This window comes from Vicia villosa, linkage group LG2 (genome assembly GCF_029867415.1).
Source record: "Vicia villosa cultivar HV-30 ecotype Madison, WI linkage group LG2, Vvil1.0, whole genome shotgun sequence".
NCBI classification, from domain to species: Eukaryota; Viridiplantae; Streptophyta; class Magnoliopsida; order Fabales; family Fabaceae; genus Vicia; species Vicia villosa.
Genome location: NC_081181.1, coordinates 137,161,454 through 137,182,857, shown reverse-complemented (window position 1 = coordinate 137,182,857; position 21,404 = coordinate 137,161,454). Strand labels below are relative to the sequence as shown.

The following is a 21,404-nucleotide window of genomic DNA, read 5'->3' as shown; positions in this document are numbered from 1 at the left end:
CAATAAACTTTAATGTCCTATTAACTTAGATATATTAACCAACTATAAGGTCCAACAGGTATTTTTAACCTATTTAAAATATTTTACCTTATTATATGAACTTACATATATATATATATATATATATATATATATATATATATATATATATATATATATATATATATATATATATATATATATTTTCATTTTCCCTATTTTATTAAAGTGCCCTAAAACCCAATGCGCGAGACAGACGGGTACCCGTGCGAACGCACGGGTAAGACACTAGTTAGTAGATGAAAACTGTAGACAAAAAAATAAGAATAGTAACCATTATTAATAGCAAAAACCAAGTAATATATGATAGAAATGCATGATATAAAATAGTTAAAATGTTTTACTGCATTTAACTCACTATAAGTATGATAAAGCAAAATCTGGTTTATTAAAATAATGAATATGTAAGTAAGCAAAAATAAAAAATACTGAAGAATAATGTATACTACTTTTTATAATGCTTGATGGTTGAAATTCTATTTATGCAATAATAAATGGAGTATTAAACACCAATTACATTTAAGGTTATTAGCATTGGTAAATAGAAAGTGAAGACAAACAAAAATAAGAACAGTAACCATTATTAATAACAAAAACCAAGTCATATATGATAGAAATGCATTGAAAAATACTTAAAACAATTTTAAACTGTGATGAATGAAAGTTAACAACTCGAGTCTCTTGTTCAATATTAATAAAATAGCATAAAACTAATACAAATGTTTAGATAAAACTGGTTCATTTGAGTCTTCAAGCGTTTGATTCAATCTTCACTTTTTTTGATGGTTTCGTTCCTGAAAGTTGAGTAGTTCCATAAAGTTGACAGTCAGATTCTTCAACATCATGAGTAATTAGTAATTTCGTTCCATAAAGTTTTCAGGATCATTTTCTCCATATGCAGACAAAGACTCCTTGTATAATATTAAAAAATACAATAAGTATTAATAAAATCAAGTAATTTCGTTTGAATTTTTCAATAGAAATTAACATACAATGGAATCATCGACATGATCAACGACTAGGATTTTGGTTAAAGGTATACTATGACCCTGCACATCAGAGAATGAGATTAGAATTAGGATATAAATATTCTTATAAGTCGTATGTATATGGTTACGAAAAATGACAAACCTCATCAGCTATCTCCATGTTTCCTTTGTATCGTTAATGTCCTTAATGGAGCTAAATTTTCGGCTCATTATCTGGTTGAGAACAACATAGTACGAATAAACAAAAGTATCATGATAATGACATATAATAATCTAACGTTAGAAGGAAGAAAAAATTTCGATTGAAACAAATGAAGATGGAAAAAATGATGGGAAGGAAGATGAAAAGAAACCTTAGATAGGAACAGAATAATATGAATAAATGATAGCTGGTTTGTTGAAGAGACTAGCTTTATAGATGGAGGGAAGGAATTGGAAGGGTCTAGGGTTCAAAAGAAATGAACTTTCCAAAACTTGGAAAGACTAAAGCGTGTTATGATGGAATTCATATTCCTATAAAATGATTTGAATTAATTAGGGCTAAAGGCAATTTAATAGGTTTAGTTGTTTAATTACTTTTAAGGGTATGAAAAACTCTCTCAAACTGGTTTTGATTAGGATAATTAAGGAAGTTTGGTGGTAATTACTTTTAATATATTAAAGTAGATTTCACACACTTCCATATGAAAAAACTATGTATGTGAAAACCCTTTTAGCCGTTTGAACTTAATATTATAAACTTTTTGTTATGAAAGAGTTTAAATTTTTATTTAACCTTTTATTATATATATATATATATATATATATATATATATATATATATATATATATATATATATATATATATATATATATATATATATATATATATATATATATATATATATATATATATATATATATATATATATATATATATATATGTGTGTGTGTGTGTTTTGATAAACATTTTCATTATCTATGAACTAGCGTATTATTGTTATATATTGTAATTGATTGATTTTTTTTATGACATGCTTGCAGTTAAGAAGTTATCAAGAATGGTTCATCAATTCCGTTTAGCTAACTGGAATGAAGACATCAGCCCAACTCGTGACGTTAGAGCTCTAAGATACTTAATGGCCTCTAATTCTCCTTCGTCGGTTGCTTTCAACAATCGCACAGGATTGACTAGGACAATTGATCAAACTATACCTACTCATATCCCTCTTTAAACAAACACAACAAACAATACAACTACTCATACTACAAATGAGAATTATTATCCTTTTCCTATGGTACATCTAACAATCTTTAATACTAGTAATTATAATGATAATCAAACTTCTCCTTCTCCCGACTCGTCTCCACCGAGACTCTTTGGTTCATCTCTCATTTTAGCTTCTACTACCAGAAGAAGTACTACTCGGTGTATAAATACAACACGACCATCATCTATGAATTCAAGTATGGAACATCTTGGAGCAGCTGCATCAAATTTTCATCAAGTTCAAAGTAGTACAACAAATAATAGTAAATGTATTTTTAGTTCATTTGATAATGGTAAATATAAAAATGTTGTTGCTTCTGCTACTATTACTTCTACTGGTAATGGTAATGCTTTGCTCAAAAGAAGTAGATCATCAGAGTTTGTGAGAGGAGAGAGTTCGAATCAAGGTTCACAAGTTGGTGTAACCTTAAGAAAATGCACTAATCTTCCTCCTCCTCCTAGTTTCCAACATGAAAATGTGATCAATAATGATATGTCTTCAACTCCTTTATCAATGCAATACAACTACAATGGTAATAGTTGAAATTATGGTGACAGCAGACTCAGATGTCATGTATGATGTCTTGACATCTGATCTGACATTCTGAAACAAACAACTGTTAAGTGCCAAAATGTAGTTATTTTGTGATTGTAAATAGTGGCACTTATCGATACTTTTTGTTAATAACGTTTGAATAATACCCCGTTTTGTGCATAAATACGTATACTTTGTGAATAGATATATTTTCATACACTTTTATACTTTTTGATAGTTTTCTACTCTTTTTGTAGGTATTCTTGCGTATTTGGAGCATGAGCAATAACGTGTTGAAGACACGGCTTCAAACGCGCGATTTTGAGCGGCGGAATCAATTCATTCGGCGAATAAAGCTCAAAATCAAAGAATAATAAATCACCAATTTGGTTGATATGTTGTCATTGTTAGATAGGAAATTGAATAAGCTTTCCAACGCTTCGAACCGGGCGCAAATCGGAGTTACGGTTCTCAAGTTACGTCATTTTTACTAAAAGCTGATTTTTCAACTCAGCGAGTTGGGCGCGATGCGCGCTCCTGCGCGCGACGCGCGCTGTACCAGATCCAAAATTGTATAAATAGGCGAAAAACAGATTTTTTAGGTTATGTTTTGGGTATTTTTGAACCCCAACTCATCCTAGGTCATTTTTGGGTAGATTTGGCTTGGAAACACCATTGGAGCTTGCAATCGGATGATCGGAGGTCGAATTTCTCATAGATCGGAGTTGACAAACCAAGAAATGTTTGGTTCCTCTTCTTCTCTTCTCTTTGTATTTCTCTTTTGGTGAGTTTGTATGTAAATACTCTAAACCCATGGATGTTTGTTACTCTTTGTACTAGTTGTATAATATATTTGCTTTACAAATCTTAATGGGTGTTTTCTTGATCTTTTTGCTTGAATGTTATGGATTTGTGTTGTTGTAGAAATAGACATCACAAATCTTGATTAGGGGAAAACCTGTTAGCTTTTGATTCTAGACATAGGATTGGGGTTAACATCCACATAATATTTGAGTTTAATGCTTTTGTGTTGTTCGATCGATGGAGACATCGTCGAAAGAGCAATATAGTTGAAATCTGTCGGTGTTGCAGAAATGGACATTGATGTGAGGGATATGTGGTGATTCTGATGAGTATTGTAGATTGAGTACGGCGGAGTGATAAATCTAAGTTTGTGAGGAGTAGTTTAGATTCAAGCCAGATAAGCTATTCTCTATCAAGAATGAATTTAGTTTATGTTCAAATGTTATATTTTTACTTGTTTGCTTAAAACCCATTTTAACCCAAACTCAAGAACTAAGAATCCGTCGAACGGCAGTTCAGTAGCACCGATCTCTGTGGACACGATAAATTCCCGGATAAATATTTCCAAAACTTTTGTTGCTTGCCGCTTTACCGCTTTAACAAAATGGCGCCGTTGCCGGGGATTGGTGTTTGTATTGAATTCGCATTGCGATATTTTCTTTGTTTTTGAGTTTTGTGAATATCGTATATTTTGTGCATATTCTCATACTTGTATATTTTCGTTTATTGATACATGTTTATATTTTCATACTTATACATGTTTGTGTGTTTGATTTTGTTCCTCTTTACTTTTGCTATTTAGCAAGGTGAAGTTGGCTAAACAAATTGAACTCGGATAGTTCGTAAATTCTAAATCTTCACTTTTCAATTTGTTTAGCCAGTTAAGGATTTTGTAAATATTGCGTTTTATGTATATTTGTGTTTTTACACATACTTGTGTATACTTTTGCTTTTGATTCGTTTGTTAAGTGTTTGGGCAAGTTGCTTTCTTTAGGTTGCGTTTGAGGCGAAAGCATTGGCTTACCGCGAGGAAGTTACTTACCATTCGCGAAACAATAAAAGGCGTCGAGCTTACGACGTAAAACAAGCGCTTGTTGGGAGACACCCCAACGGTTTTGACTTTTGTAAATTCTATTAGTTGTGTAAAATGAGATGTGTAGGTGTTAAGTGGAGGCTACACCAGTTTTGCAGTCTTTTGGACTGGTTTTTGCTTTTCTGGTGTAGCGCGTCGCGTGCAAAGAGGGCGCGTCGCGCGGCCTGGGAGCTGAAGAGCTTGGTTTGGCAGAACATAGGGCGCGTCGCGCGGTCTTAAGGGCGCGTCGCGCGCTGTGTTGCTTTTGTCTAGTGAACTCTTTTTAATGGTTCACTTGGCTAGTCTTTTTCCCACTTACACCAAGGCTTTATGGTATAGTATTTTATAGTTTTATTTTTTAATTCTTTTGTTGTTGTTTAGACTCAAATTTTGGGCCGATTACTTGGAGTCGCATTTGGTAATTCTCCGATTGTGATAGATTCAACATGCCGGTTGTGCGGTAATGATTGTTCAAATTTGTACGTCGCAAGGTACTCGTTTATCGCTTTCTATAGCATAACATGTTTTTGAGACTTTTCATTTGTACAAATTTCATATTACTCATTCTTTTTGCATAACTTGCTCATGACTTGAATCACAATTAGTTTCCCCCTTTTTACCATAAATGTGAGGTGGCTTTTCATTGTGTATATATGTGAGTGACCGACATTTCTTGTTTTAACTGGATATTATTATGTTTAATCTTTCATTTGTATTGATTTTGTGAATGCACGAAAGTGATCAAGGCACTTGTTTGATTTTGAGCACAACTACCATAGCCAAAGGTCAATTTACCTTGTGAGTGTGTGACCATTCGTAACCCCTTTGAGCCTTTTTATCATTGTCCATTTTGTTTTTGAACTTGAGACATAGTTCACATTTTTGATGGATTTTGATTATCGTTTTTCTTGAACCCTTAACTATGATGTTTAGTTGTATTTTTACCTTGCCTTAGAAAGTAGGGAGTATTCACTTTATGTTGTGGTTGAATTCAAGTTGGGGAGAGGATGTTTATCTACTTATGTTGTGATTGTTATGCGGTTGTGGATAGAAAAGATAAAGAAAAAAATGTGAAAAAGAAAGAAAAGAAAAAGAAAGAAAAAAGAGAAAAAGTTTGAAAAAGAAAATAACAAAAAGAGTATGAATAAGAATATGCTAATAAGTATTGTGTTTGGTGTGAAACATGTGATGAAGAAGAAGTTTGATTGAAATTTCATTGTTTGGAACCTTGTGGATTGATCACTCCCTTAGGTTTAGGCAAATTTTTTGTTTCGATTAGCTTTAGGACTTATCACTTGTTTGTTAACCGAGCCACATTACAACCTTGAAAGCCCTTGTGATTCGTGCCGTTGCATTTTCAATACTATTTTTAGATGAACGCATAATTTTGTCTTTTGTTTGCAAGATTGTTGGATGAGTGTTCAAAGTCCTCACCTTTCGGTGTTTTTCATCTACCGATGAGTTTTTGCTAGGCGTGATTCGTGATTGAGCTTGTTTTGTTTTAGAATGTTTTGTATGATTTTGGTACTTAGGATTCGTTTCATTTTCATGTTCGTTGTAGGATTGTGGTAAGTGTTTACTTTGTTTGTGCGTTTTTGTTTGAACCGTACAATTGTTTCGTTTTTCCAAATCTTGTTGATTCTTGATTCTTTGGATTTTTACTTTTGCGATTTGAGTGTTTGGCCTTGTTTGAGGACAAACAAATTCAAGTTGGGGAGAGTTGTTAAGTGCCAAAATGTAGTTATTTTGTGATTGTAAATAGTGGCACTTATCGATACTTTTTGTTAATAACGTTTGAATAATACCCCGTTTTGTGCATAAATACGTATACTTTGTGAATAGATATATTTTCATACACTTTTATACTTTTTGATAGTTTTCTACTCTTTTTGTAGGTATTCTTGCGTATTTGGAGCATGAGCAATAACGTGTTGAAGACACGGCTTCAAACGCGCGATTTTGAGCGGCGGAATCAATTCATTCGGCGAATAAAGCTCAAAATCAAAGAATAATAAATCACCAATTTGGTTGATATGTTGTCATTGTTAGATAGGAAATTGAATAAGCTTTCCAACGCTTCGAACCGGGCGCAAATCGGAGTTACGGTTCTCAAGTTACGTCATTTTTACTAAAAGCTGATTTTTCAACTCAGCGAGTTGGGCGCGATGCGCGCTCCTGCGCGCGACGCGCGCTGTACCAGATCCAAAATTGTATAAATAGGCGAAAAACAGATTTTTTAGGTTATGTTTTGGGTATTTTTGAACCCCAACTCATCCTAGGTCATTTTTGGGTAGATTTGGCTTGGAAACACCATTGGAGCTTGCAATCGGATGATCGGAGGTCGAATTTCTCATAGATCGGAGTTGACAAACCAAGAAATGTTTGGTTCCTCTTCTTCTCTTCTCTTTGTATTTCTCTTTTGGTGAGTTTGTATGTAAATACTCTAAACCCATGGATGTTTGTTACTCTTTGTACTAGTTGTATAATATATTTGCTTTACAAATCTTAATGGGTGTTTTCTTGATCTTTTTGCTTGAATGTTATGGATTTGTGTTGTTGTAGAAATAGACATCACAAATCTTGATTAGGGGAAAACCTGTTAGCTTTTGATTCTAGACATAGGATTGGGGTTAACATCCACATAATATTTGAGTTTAATGCTTTTGTGTTGTTCGATCGATGGAGACATCGTCGAAAGAGCAATATAGTTGAAATCTGTCGGTGTTGCAGAAATGGACATTGATGTGAGGGATATGTGGTGATTCTGATGAGTATTGTAGATTGAGTACGGCGGAGTGATAAATCTAAGTTTGTGAGGAGTAGTTTAGATTCAAGCCAGATAAGCTATTCTCTATCAAGAATGAATTTAGTTTATGTTCAAATGTTATATTTTTACTTGTTTGCTTAAAACCCATTTTAACCCAAACTCAAGAACTAAGAATCCGTCGAACGGCAGTTCAGTAGCACCGATCTCTGTGGACACGATAAATTCCCGGATAAATATTTCCAAAACTTTTGTTGCTTGCCGCTTTACCGCTCCAACAACAACGTAGGAGTACAAATAACAGTGCAGAAAAGCAATAATAGCACAACAGAATTGTTCACGCAGTTCGGTTCAACCAACCTACTCTGGGGGCTACCAAGCCAGGGATGAAGTCCACTATTACCATTAGCAATTTAAAGCTAAACTCCCCCGTTTACAACTTCTCACTTAATCACTACCCAATGACCCTTCTACCTAGGTTCTCCCTAGATATGAGAAACCACTCTCACTCCCAATCATCGCAATGATGTCTAGCAGTTGACAACTCAGCCAGTGCATCAACAGCCCTTTGCCAACATTCTAATCACACAAACAAACATAACTTAGAGTTACTTCAAAGCTTCCTTCAAGAACAATACAACACTCATTGCTTCACAGCTTCTGAGTGAGTAAAATAAACCTCTTACCTACAAGCTTCGAGGCACAGATCAGTGACCATCCAACAATCCGGGTGGTTCACTTACACGACTAACCCTAATGATTACATCTTTCTTAATATCGGATTGCCTCACAAAACATGGTGACCTTCCTACAATCCGGGAGGTTCACTCTACAGACTCAACCCTTAAAAACTACATTATTAAAATTACGGCTGGTACTAAACTTAGGTTACAAAGCTTCTATTTATAACCTATTCCCAACCAGACTTCGACCTTCAATCACAGCTTTATTTGTTGTTACAAATCAGCAGAAAAATCTGCAACACAAGTCTTCAATCTTTTGTTTCCTAAATAATCTCCTTATTTAGGAAGTCTTCATTCACTTTGATTTCTGATTGAAACTTTTAATCCTTAAAATATGCGCCACACAGGATTGCATAATATTCTCCTGAATATTCTGCATCTGTTAAACTCAATCTCAACTAATCCAACTAATCCAACTCAGCCAGCGCATGACAGCTTTCAGAACATGATGTTTCCTAAAATGTAGCATGAGATAAATAAGGAAACATAACAGCTAAATATAACAGCTTATGCTGTCAAATAGTGATGTCATGACATCGAGCATGACATCCAACTAAATCCTGTATTAGCTCAAACAACCAAAACCTGCATAACACTTCACTCAGCATGTCATGACCTTAGTCAAGACACAATAGACACAGGAATGTTTTACCACAAAATGCAGCCAATATGAAAACATCTACAATAGTGGTTTTTCAAGTATGTTGCAACAACAAGTGAACCCTCATGGTGTAAGGGTAACACAAAATTCTATGACAAATGATTCTCACATAATTTTTTTTTGTAAGCAAGTTTCATTAAAGGAGAACAAAAATTCTCAAACTCGATTACAAAGGGCCGAGCTAAAAACACTCGGAGAAAGGAAAATTACACACCAAATGAAATTTAAGAGATATAAAACAAAGGGTTTTTACAAAACTCGTAAAAATTACAATTGGTATATGTAATATTCCCAATGAACGACCACCTCCAAAGCAACGTTTTAATGTTCCAAACGATATCCAAAACACTCCAATCTTCCTCTCTAAAAATGATACCATTCCTTGTGCTCCATAAGCACCAAATCGTAGCTAACCAAACACATCCTTCTTTTCCTTTTTAAACCCTCTTTTGGATACAAAACCTACTCCATCTCATAAAAATATCCATGAGATCAACCATTCCCGTATCAATAAAATTAATCCACCCGGCCACCTCCTTCCACACAAGAGAGGCCACATGACAACCAATAAACAAATGATAGCAAGATTCAGGATTGACTCCACAAAAAGCACAAGTAGAATCAATAGGATTAGAAAGAATACCTCTACGGAAGAGCGAATCTTTTGTAGGAATCTTCTCAATAAAACATCTCCAACCAAAAGCTTTTATTTTGAGAGGTACTTTCATCTTCCAAATAAGCCTAAAAGCCTTATCATTCACATTATCCGGCCCAAACAGAATAGAAGAAGAAATAATAAAATCATAACAACTCTTTACCGAAAAGGAATTAACCGCTAAATCATTCCAAACCACCTTGTCTTTCCCTTCCTTCTTCGGAGAAATGAGATTCAAGTAACCTTGAATCAAGACCCAATCCACAATTAAAACGGGGCTGTTCGGGGAAGCAATACCAAGATCTCCCCAAATCCAATCCTCTCCCACCCAACCACCCATGCCCCCCACCGAAACATCTTTCAAAAGAGACGCCGAATATAAAGAAGGAAATATGTCCCGCAAACAAACATTAGTCAACCAAGGAGAATGCCAAAAAGAAGTGGAAAATCCATTATCTAAAGAGAAAGAGACCTTGTTACCAAGAAAATCCTCATAATTTCCTTTGAATAAAGAAGTAATGTCTCTCCACCACAAAGACTTAGATTTTGATTTTGAAGCCCCACTCCTTCCAACTCTTTCCCCATTAGCAATAATCAAATTAATATCTCCATAACGGGCCTTCAAAACTTGGTACCACAAAGCCTTATCCTCTTCAAGAATCCTCCATCTCCATTTATTAAGGAGGGCCTCATTAAAAACACCCATACTTCTAAGACCAAGCCCACCTTTCTCAGGCGGTAAGCATAAAGTCTTCCAACTCACCCAATGGATCTTATTATTTCCCTCCGTCCCTCCCCAAAGAAAGTTACTTTGGATCCTAGTAATTTCTTTAATAATCCCTACCGGAGCTTTATAAAAATAGAGAGTAAAAATAGCGAGGCTACTTAAGACGGATTTGAGAAGGGTTAAGCGACCACCAAAACTAAGAAAGCGCACCTTCCAAGAAGAAAGTCTTTTTTTAAATTTGTTAACAAGAGGCCTCCATGATTCCATCCTCTTCGGGTTGGCGCCAATGGTGATTCCAAGGAATGTGAACATATTTCCCTCCACCTTACAAGAGAGAAAAAAAGAAGCTAGATCCAAAAAATTAGAATTAATATTAATTACAATCAACTTGCTTTTGTGATAATTAATACCGAGGCCCGAAACAATCTCAAACGCCCTCAACACCGATTTCAACGCCCAAATGTGATTCCAAGTACCATCTCCTACCAACAAAGTGTCGTCCGCAAATTGAAGAATATCGATACTACATAATCTATTAATATCAAAACTTCTAAAATCCCCATTCTCCACCGCTTTGTTCACCAACCCCTTAAGACCTTCCGCAACAATCACATAAAGGAAAGGAGAGAGAGGGTCTCCTTGTCTTAAACCCCTTTCAACCACAAACTCTTTAGTCGGACTACCATTCACTAAAACCGACATATGACTAGAAAAAATAAGAGCCTCCATCCATTTCATCCAAATTTCACCAAACCCCAACCTTCTAAGCATGTATCTAAGGAACCCCCAATTCACTTTATCATAAGCTTTTTCAAAGTCTACCTTAAAGAGAAGGCAACCTTTACCTTCTTTTTGAGCAAAATCTATCACCTCATTAGCCACCAACACACCATCTAACATTTGTCTTCCCGGAACGAAAGCGCTTTGACAAGGAGAAATAATGGTGCTTAGAACCTTCTTCAACCTACTAGCCAAGAGCTTCGAAAAGGTTTTATAAATCACACCTACAAGACAAATAGGCCTATAATCTTCCAATCCCAAAGGATTATTAGATTTAGGAATCAAAGTCAAGAAAGAAGAAGTAATAGCTTTAGACAAGCAAGCCCCGGAGTAAAAATCATTAAAGCACTTTAAAAAATCATCTTTAATAAACTTCCAACACTTCTTGATAAAGAAGAAAGAAAACCCATCCGGCCCTGGGCTCTTCGAACCATCACAATTCCAAACAGCCTCTTTTATCTCTTCCTCCGTAAAGGGGACCTCAAGAGAGGATCTCTTAAGCAAACCCAACTTCTCAAAATGTAAACCATCCAACACCGGTATATTAATCTCCGGTTCGACAAACTTCAAACCAAAAAAATTCCTAACCTCCTCTTTCACATCCTCCACCGAAACCAAAACACCTCTTTCCGAAATAAACAGACCAATGTGGTTCCTCCTCCTCCTCTCCTTCATAATACTATGGAAGTATCTACTATTGGAATCTCCATCATTAATCCATTTAACTCTCGATTTTTGAATAAGCATGTTCTCTTTAATATTGAGGTTCAACCAAAAATTACCACAAGCCTTCTCATAAGAAGCTAAGCCCTCCACCCCTCCAACATCATCCTCAACCTCAATATTCATCACTCTAACATCTTCTTCAATCTCAAGATCAAGTTTACCAAAAACCGAGCTATTCCACCATCTAACCCTATCTTTAATAATACGAAGTTTTTCTTTAAGGATAAAATCATCGCGACCATGAACTTCTATAGCTTTCCATTCCTTTTCAACAAAAAGGATGAACTCCTTGTTAGAAAACCACTCGTTGTTGCATTTGAAAGGTTTCGGTCCCCAATCTTCCCGATCCACCACCAACCAAATAGAACTATGATCCGAAATATCTCTATTACCAATGAATTGGCCCACGACTCCCCATTCTTGAATAATGTTATCCGCCACCAAAAATCTATCAATCCTACTCTTAGCCTTCCCATATCCACCAAACCAAGAGAATTTCTTCCCTTTCACCGGGACATCAATAAGCATACTCTCGTCAATAAACTTAGAGAATTCCCTACTTTCTAGATTGTTACTATAACCCATCCTCCCAACTCTATCTTCTCTATCCTTCACCGCATTAAAATCTCCACCAATCAACCACTCTCCATCCGAAAGAGAAGCTTTTAACCTCAAAAGGTTCCGCCACAACTCTCTCTTGAGAACCAACGAACAAGGAGAATAAACGTTAACAATATAAAAAATGGAATTATGCCGTCTAACCTTTATCCCCAGATAACCCAAACCTTTAAAGCTACAAAGCACCTCCATTCCCAAAGACTTCCAAATAATCAACAATCCTCCCGACCTGCCTTCGGAACAAGAAAAAGAAAAATCAAATCCCTCCGACCCCCAAAAACTCTTAGCCACGGAATGAGACACCACCGGTAATTTCGTCTCTTGAATAAGAAAAACGTCTGCCATCCCTTTCTTGATAATATTACTAACCCTCCTTCTTTAAATTCTACTACCTCCCCCTCTGATATTCAAAGATCCTACAATCATTGACAAATGTATGATTGCACCTTCTCACCTTCCTTTCTCAATCTATCTTTTTTATCCATCTCCAAAATGATATTATTGTAGTCTTTGTTGATATCCTTATTAACCACTCCAAGATTAGTAATAGAGTTCCATATTTTATCCCCCACATTGCAATCAATGTTATTAATAATCCTAAAATTACTCCTAAGAATATCTGAATCTTCAAAATGGTTCCCATAAAAATTAATCTCTTTCAAAGGGCCAGATCCTGCCGAAAAGGTGTGATCACTAATGCCATCCGAAGCAGAACTTCCCACATGTCCCAGACGTGTACACAAGCCTACTGCTTTTTTACCAACACAATTCTTCTTTTTGGCATTTTTCCCTTTTGACCAATTAGCTTTGGTGGGTCCTACAAGTTCAACCATATTTTTAATTCTCAAATGTTTCTTAAAAGTGTTACGTATCACTTTCTTGGGAGCAGGCAAAGCAATCAGTGGGCCACACACTCTAGCGGTAGATAAAGAGTCAGCAGAGGGAGGAGGAAAAACTTCAACATCTGTCGTTATCTGACGCAACAGGCCATCTGACCCTTTCCCTTTGCAAGATAAAATGGCACAGTCAAATAACCCTTTGGTATTCTCCTTATCCAACGGAACAGAACTCTCCGTCTCCCCAAGCAACTGCTGGTTATTAACCACAGGACTTTGAGCTGTATCTTCGACCCCATCGTCAAACTGGTGGTCGGAAGCCTCACCACCGGATAACTCTTCTTTACCTCCCGCCAATGATTCCCTAAAGCCACCACTTGAGTTACCACTAAACCATCCAACTTCAGAGAATTGAGAATCAGAACCGCGGGATAACGGGTTAGGCTGCACAGGACCCGATTTGAAGAACCCATGAGTTTCTTCCTTCAGATGTAGCAAGAAAGGAAAACCATCTATCAACGTTTCTACACTCTCAACGACGGAAAAAGCTACCGGGACTCTCACCATAATCCTCACGAAATCCAGTCTGTTCTCGGAGGGTAAATCGGAACAGAAGAATACCCCAAAAGAATTACCTAACAGCTCAAAGAAATCTGCACACATGGCCTGGCAAGGGATACCCTGTATGCGTATCCACACCACTCTTTCCTTATCAGCAATATTTTCCTTCCAAGGGCTAATGTTTTTGAACCATTGACTGCACCACGACACACCTTCTTCAATCAAAGCTTGGATATCTCCTTCCTCCATTTCTTCAAGCAGACACAGATTAGGACCCAAAGGAGAAACCTTCACCTGAAAATAGTCCTCCATCTCAAAGTTCGATTGCATATTGAAAGTAGTTCTGGGAGTATGAACTTCCCCTACGAATGCTTTCTTCAATCGCTTCAGATTGTTCTCCATAGAGCAAAACGAAATTTTCTTTAACACTCCCGTCTTCCCGGTACCCCCTGTACTGTTTGTAACTACATCAGCATACGAAATACCTCCCCTATAACCCTGTGATCCTGCTCTGTTGGGAAAATTCCGATCAAAGAAACACCCATTGCCTCTCCCGTTAACGCCAGAAGGAACTTCCTTGCCCCCGTTCCTCGCAAATCTGGGAGGATTTGCGTGAATTTTCTTCCTGTCGATAATCACGTTGTCTAAGCGAACCGCCAAGCTCTTCAAATCTACCACCTCTTTGAATCTTGCAAAGCCAAATCTCCTTCCTAACTTGTTCCTTCTCGGAGAGATCACAACTTCAACAATCTTGTCAATACAGCCGAATAGTTCAAATAACTCCTTAGCTTTGATCCTGTCAGGGAAATCAGAGATGAAAACCGAAGAAAGAATGCCTCCTACATACTCTTTCCCTCTACGAAAATTCGGAAATAAATCCCACCTAACTCCAATGTTGCGAAACACCCTCTTATTCACATATTTCCAATCCATAGCTATCGTAAAAACCCGCGATTCTGGAAACCGAAACAAAGACGCAAAGCACAAAAGAAAGAAATCCCAAAAAGCCCTAAAACGAAATCAACCCACACCTTCTTGCCAAGGTCCCTAAGCCCTAAAGCCAGGAATTTAAACCGAAGACAAAAAGATGGAAGATCCCTTTCTAGAAACTATTAGGATTTCGGAGAGAAAGAGAAAAACGCCGAGAGAAAGTAGTCTCCGATTGCCGCCATGGTCTCCGGTTCCAGAAAAACAAAACTAGCAGTAAGTTTTAATAATCACAAATAAACTTAACAAAAAATAAAATAAAAAAAAATGATTCTCACATAATTAACCGACGTCATGCACATGATAGTCTAATAAATTTTTTTTGTTGATACACCATCATATAATAGCCCATCTGAATCTATCATTGATGACAATGTTGCATGCTTAATATTTCCTCCTCAACAAGAGATTTCTCGAGAAAGCTTCACCATTACCCGAAGAACTGACCCTACTTCTACTTCTACCTCTACAACATCTCTATATCCTTCCGCAATGACAGGAGGAACAACTCAGGTTGCAGTGACTACATCACCATTTCAAAGAAATAATAATTTCTTCCATTCTGGAGCCGATTCATCTTTATCCTCTCAAAGCCCAAGAGGGGATCTGAATGGTTTTAACAATAACAACATCAGCAACATCAACACCAACTTGGATATATTTGATCCTATTGAACAGAGATTTGATGATACAAATCATAGCACCATAAATGTTTAACAATATGTAAGGATTTTACTTGGAGGTCATGTTGATCGATTCTTGGCTCCATTTATTGTTCATGTGCAGTCTAATAATTTTGTACCATGGGGAACACAATCACCTTCTAATCCTTCAACAAGTAGTTAACGCCTAATCACCCACCCCTTCCTGGACCAAGGTTTAGTATTGCTAATGAATCTAATCAATACATGCAGCCCGGTACAATACTAGCTAGACAGGGGAATTGTCGTCGAGGTAATAACCGCACTTTCACCTCAACTTCTCCTGAACTTAGGACTCGGAGGAACAGGCTCAGGGATGAGGTATTTTTACACTATTTGTTTAATTACTTGTTAATAATATTTTTATTGATGATTAATACCAATTAATTAAGTGTTGTAATATACTTATTTTTCAAATATTTATAAGTTATTTTCGATAACGATATATGTACACATGCATGCATGATGAAGTTTAATCTTGGATTGGATTGGATTTAATGAAAAATCTGATAATTGTATTTAAAAGATTAAGTTGATAGAATCTATCATAGAAATCTATTTTAATTAATATTACTTATTTATTAACTTAGCATTCAATTAGTCAATTCGATAACGATATATGTACACATGCATGCATGATGAAGTTTAATCTTGGATTGGATTGGATTTAATGAAAAATCTGATAATTGTATTTAAAAGATTAAGTTGATAGAATCTATCATAGAAATCTATTTTAATTAATATTACTTATTTATTAACTTAGCATTCAATTAGTCAAATATAACAAAGATTTGATAATGTAATGTATGTTATTGGTTTTTAGCTCTCTACAACATCTACGCCGGTGGCTTTATGCGAAGACCGGTAAATATATTTTGATACAACATACATTTTCATGTTTTTTTCTAATGACTAAATTAAGTGCTTTGGCTCGAGTGACAAACGAGCCTCTGCAAAGGACGATATTCGGGAAATACCGAATTCGATTCCTGGCAGAAACAATGCTTGGCCAGTGCACGTGCCTCCGTAGCACGAGCCGGATTAATCGATCTACTATGTAGGTTGGAACCGGTGCGAAAGCAAAAAAAAAATTATCTTTTAAATATTATTATACAAAATCATTTTAACCATATATTTCTTTTCATTTTCATAAATCTTGCAAATGTGTGACACATGACATGTTAACAATTGATTATTTAATTGTGTTAAATGTGTTTGATTCTTATGAATGTCTCGAAATGCTACACAATATAGTTGATTGGCTGTATGAGGTTAAAATTATTATGTATTTATTAATGTACAATCTATTTTTTATTTTTATATATTTCTTACTCAATTTAATATTTTTGTCATAATTCAACATGTTCAAATTTATAAATTTAATTTAGAATAAATAACTAATGCTAGACTCGAGCATAATTATAATTATTAGAAATATATTCAATTAAAATAATAATTTAAACAATTGTATAGACCCTTTTAGCCCTCGAATAATCCATCAGGAGGGTCGAGACATGGCTTACTGAAGAAGAGATCCATGCATATATTGAAACAAATAATATGTGTCAAATCCAAAGGAAACTAGTACACAGAATAAAACCTGCACAATTTGTCTGGTGAGGCAAGCTGCATGATTCTTAACTTTGTAAAATTGAAGTTATATATATATTTTTTTGCAAATTTTTAAGATGCTTTAAAAATTTTATAAATAAGTAACATATTTTATTTTAAAAATTGGTTTTGTAAAGATGAATTAAATTTAATATTAATTTAAAATTCTTATACATGAGCGTGTTCACTTCTCATAAACAACCATTCATTTTCATATTTATTAGGAGGACTATATGGAAGGCGAGATCATTGGAAGACTAGATTGCAGACACATATATCACCTCGAATGCATCAAGCAATGGTTGTTGTTAAAGAACATTTGTCCAATTTGTAAGCAAATAGCTTTAGATTTGTGGGTTACTCGTTCAATTTGAATTAGTTTGTATGATTTGAGTTATGGATATTCACTTAGACATTTATGTTGTAAAATATTTACTATAAATTTTTACTTTAAATTGTTGAATTTGAACTACTTTCATTTTTGTTGGTAAACAAAATGTTAGTAAAAGTAATATTGAAAACACATTTTTATAAGCAACATTTTTACAACTACAACATTTGTTGTCTCTAGCAACACTTTTTTATACAACATGCAAAAATTGTTGCCAAAAAAGTATTTTTGACAACATTTTATGATTGATGCCAACAATGTTTTTACAACAACTTATAAATATTCCCGAAACACTTTTTGGGGACGATTTTAAAACTTTCTTATATTATTTTTAACAACATTTAATAATTGTCCCCTTAAACGTCTTTGGGGGACATTTTTTAGTTGTTACAAGATTTTTAACATATATTTGTTAAATATTTTATACAAATTTAATATTGATAATTATTTAAAAAAACAAATAATAAATTAATGAAATAGTCTGTCTCTCTTTTCATATCATATATTAATATTACTTAAAAAAATTATAAAAAAAAAAAAATTCAATCCAAAAGCTTTTAAATGATTTTACTGTGACTATATCATCAGCTTTTTCTCTAACTCTCGTTTTAAGTTCTAACCCTCCTCCAAAACTGATCTTCCTTCTCCCAATTGACCGCTCCTTCTCTAATATATTGGTCCTTCACCGAATCGGTTGTCTATTCACCGAATCAATTGTTCCTACGTCCAATCATTTGTTCCATCACCGAATTGATTCGTTCGTTTGCCGAATCAATTGTTGCTTCACTGAATCATTTCCCCCCAAATCAATTTTCCTTCTTCGAAATGATTCTTCCTTCCCTGAATCTATTGTTTCTTCACCGAATCAATTGTTTCTTTTTCATAGTGATTTCCCCCGCTCTTTCGTTTTGTAGTGGCTCTCCTGCCCATATCGATTTCCTATTTTCCATTCCTCAATTTGCTTTTCCCTTCCAGAAATAATTTTTATTTCTACATCGAAATATTCGAGATATGTGGTTCTCTTTTCTGATATCCCAAACTGGTAAAAACTAAATCTTTTTATTTTTTATTTATATGAATTTATATCATTTTTATTAATCATTAATGTTTTTCTATTTGATTTAGATGGCGGAAGAGGGATTTAGTTGAAGTTGGAGTTTAAGAACTGTTTGCGAGATTTCGATTTTGGTTTTTTGTGTTCTTTATTCTATATAATAACTTTGTTCAGGTATTTTTTTAATTTACTGTATATATAATTTACAGTTATTACTTTATAATAGCTACTTTGTTGAGGTATTTGTTCAGGTTCTGTGAGTTTGTTCTTTTTTTATAAGAAATGTTAAATTTTTGTGTTATATACTATTTAGTTTAATTTGATATATTCTTAGAAGTATTAAGTTTGTACGTATAATGGCAATAAAATTTGACAATGACTTTTAATTTGCAAGAACAAGATAAATATGTTTTACATATAGTGACCAATTCACTCAACTTTCCTTCAACCTGAATGTGGTTCTAATTAAACCTTTCCGGGAAAGCCATCTTCCACATACATGGCATAGACAATTTTGAGTGGTTTCCTTCTACAATACATTCAAGAAACAAAATTCAAGTGATCCAAGATGTACTTTTGAATTGAACTACCTCTGTTTCTACTTGCAAGTTATCTTCCCTACTCTTAATAAGTTTTTTCTCTTTAATCATGATGTGGTTGTGCAACAAGATCTCAACATAGTATGGAAATTATCATGAATGAAAAAGTAATCGAATGAGTTGGGACTTTGCAAGGAAGGTGAAACTTCATATTGCAGGATGGATATGTTCATGAACTTCTCAAGTCCATACATTGCAAAGAGGTTTGATGTCAATGCTTTTACATGTGCATTTGGGATGGACTTGTTTGAGTGTTAGCAATTGCAGGATGCCAAAGGTATTCTTATATATATATATATATATATATATATATATATATATATATATATATATATATATATATATATATATATATATATATATATATATATATATATATATATATATATATATATATATATATATATATATATATATATATATATATATATATATATATATATATATATATATAACTTATATTTCAATAGAATAACTTATAAAATAAACTTCAGAACTATTTGTTGTGAAAAGTTAAAACTATGACCTTCGTAGAATTTAATCTCTTATTTTTGTTTCTTCCCAAAATCTCCTTTTTACTTCAGCAGAACAGATAGTACTTTAGCTGAATGACGTAAGTAATGAGGACGACATAAGTGAAGAATTTCAAGAGGACGATATAAGTGATGAATTTCAAGAGAGTGACATAGGTGATGAATTTCAAGAGGAAGACATAGGTGATGAATTTCAAGAGGAAGACATAGGTGATGAAGAGGATGATGAACATGACGATGAGTTCGAAAAAATTAATTGAGTTGGATGATGTTGTTTTAGGCTTGTAATTAAGAAATTATGTATTTTATCGTTTTGCTAGATTTATACTTCTTAGTATTAACTAATGTTAGAAATTTTGCATCTATTGTATGTATTTGAGACAACGTACGAAGATTTTATTAACTCAACTTTTGTAGTGGCAATTTATGCTTGTTGCAATTTTTGCTGAAAAATATAGAAAAAAAATATTTCCAGTAATTTATAGATACATTTATAAAGTGAATTCACGATTTCACTTTTAGGCAACAATTTATAATTGTTGTCGGATATGACAACGTTTGAAAATTGTTGCCATAGACTATTCTCACGTTGCCACATTTTAGGGAACAATTTGTATTCGTTGCAATGTTTAGCAACACTTTAAAATCGTCGCCTAAGGTGCAACAAGAAAACGTCTCCTTTTCTTATAGTTTAGGGGATGTTTTAGGGAAATGTGGCCAAAGAACAACAGAAAACGTTGCCTTAAGCAATAGGCAACGCTCGCACAGAGGACGCATGGAAAACGTCCCCTATTCTCTTAGGCAACGTTTTTTTGCAGTTTTGGCAACAATTATTAATTGTTGTAAAAGAATATAAATGTTGTAGTTAAATGAGTACAAGAGCTATTCTAATATAGTTAATTAGTTTACACTTAATTCATTGAAGACAATATAGAAACTAATAACAACAATCAGAAAATTTTGTAATTCTTTCTACCATACTCTTGGCTCTAAATTCCTTTGGATTTGAGTTATCTCTTTCAATATGGCCTTTGGAGTTTTATAGAAGGAGAAATGGTATATTAAAATTGCAGACATAACAATGTTGATCATTACAAATCTTGTTCCAATGGACAAGTGATGACACTTCCAAGAATTAAACTTATGAAAAATCTTTGACAAAATAGGATTCTAAGTCAATCTCCTTGGATTAACTCCCAGAGAAACTCATAGAAAATTAAAGAGAATTGATCCAATTCCCCAAGTTAAAAAAAAAAAATAGAGTTTTAAATAGATTTTGCTGGTTCCTTTAGTTTTACAAATTATTACCTTATTTTTTTCTTAAAAATAATTATTATATTTATTAGTTATTAAAAAAAACATTCATTGTACCTATTGAGAAATCGGAATATAAATAAAAATAAGCAAAATAACTAAAAAGGAAATTTGATTAAAAAATGGTGCCCCATTCAATATTGAAACGGATTAAAAACTTGTCAATGCCATAAAACATTTATCAAAACCAGTCAAAATTTTAAATTATCATGATATTAAAATTTTAAAATAATTAATAAATTATCATTTGAGTGATATATTTTAAAAAACTTATTCATTGTACATATTGAAAAATTGGAATTAAATAAAAATAGGAAAAATAACTTAAAGGGAAATAAAATAAAATAAAAATACTTCTATTCATAAAAAGAGGTTGCTAACAGGGGGTGGGGATGTATTTTGACAATAAATTGGTCAACAATATTATATAAAAATGGAATATTTATAAAATAAAT

General features: G+C 34.0%; 2 long non-coding RNA genes across 3 annotated transcripts; one reads left to right on the top strand and one right to left on the bottom strand.

Moving 5' to 3' along the window:
• Positions 1 to 793: 793 nt before the first annotated feature.
• On the bottom strand, positions 794 to 1,370 carry LOC131646888 (uncharacterized). Its single transcript, XR_009297670.1, has 3 exons — positions 1,171 to 1,370; positions 1,032 to 1,088; positions 794 to 950 (listed from the first exon to the last, which is right to left on the bottom strand). It is a non-coding gene; the product is annotated as an uncharacterized LOC131646888 (long non-coding RNA).
• Positions 1,371 to 18,042: 16,672 nt separating this feature from the next.
• On the top strand, positions 18,043 to 20,043 carry LOC131646887 (uncharacterized). 2 transcript variants are annotated; one of them, XR_009297669.1, is made up of 3 exons: positions 18,043 to 18,491; positions 18,575 to 19,379; positions 19,690 to 20,043. It is a non-coding gene; the product is annotated as an uncharacterized LOC131646887 (long non-coding RNA). The 2 variants fall into 2 exon arrangements; XR_009297668.1 differs by having other exon boundaries at positions 19,687 to 20,043.
• Positions 20,044 to 21,404: the final 1,361 nt, after the last annotated feature.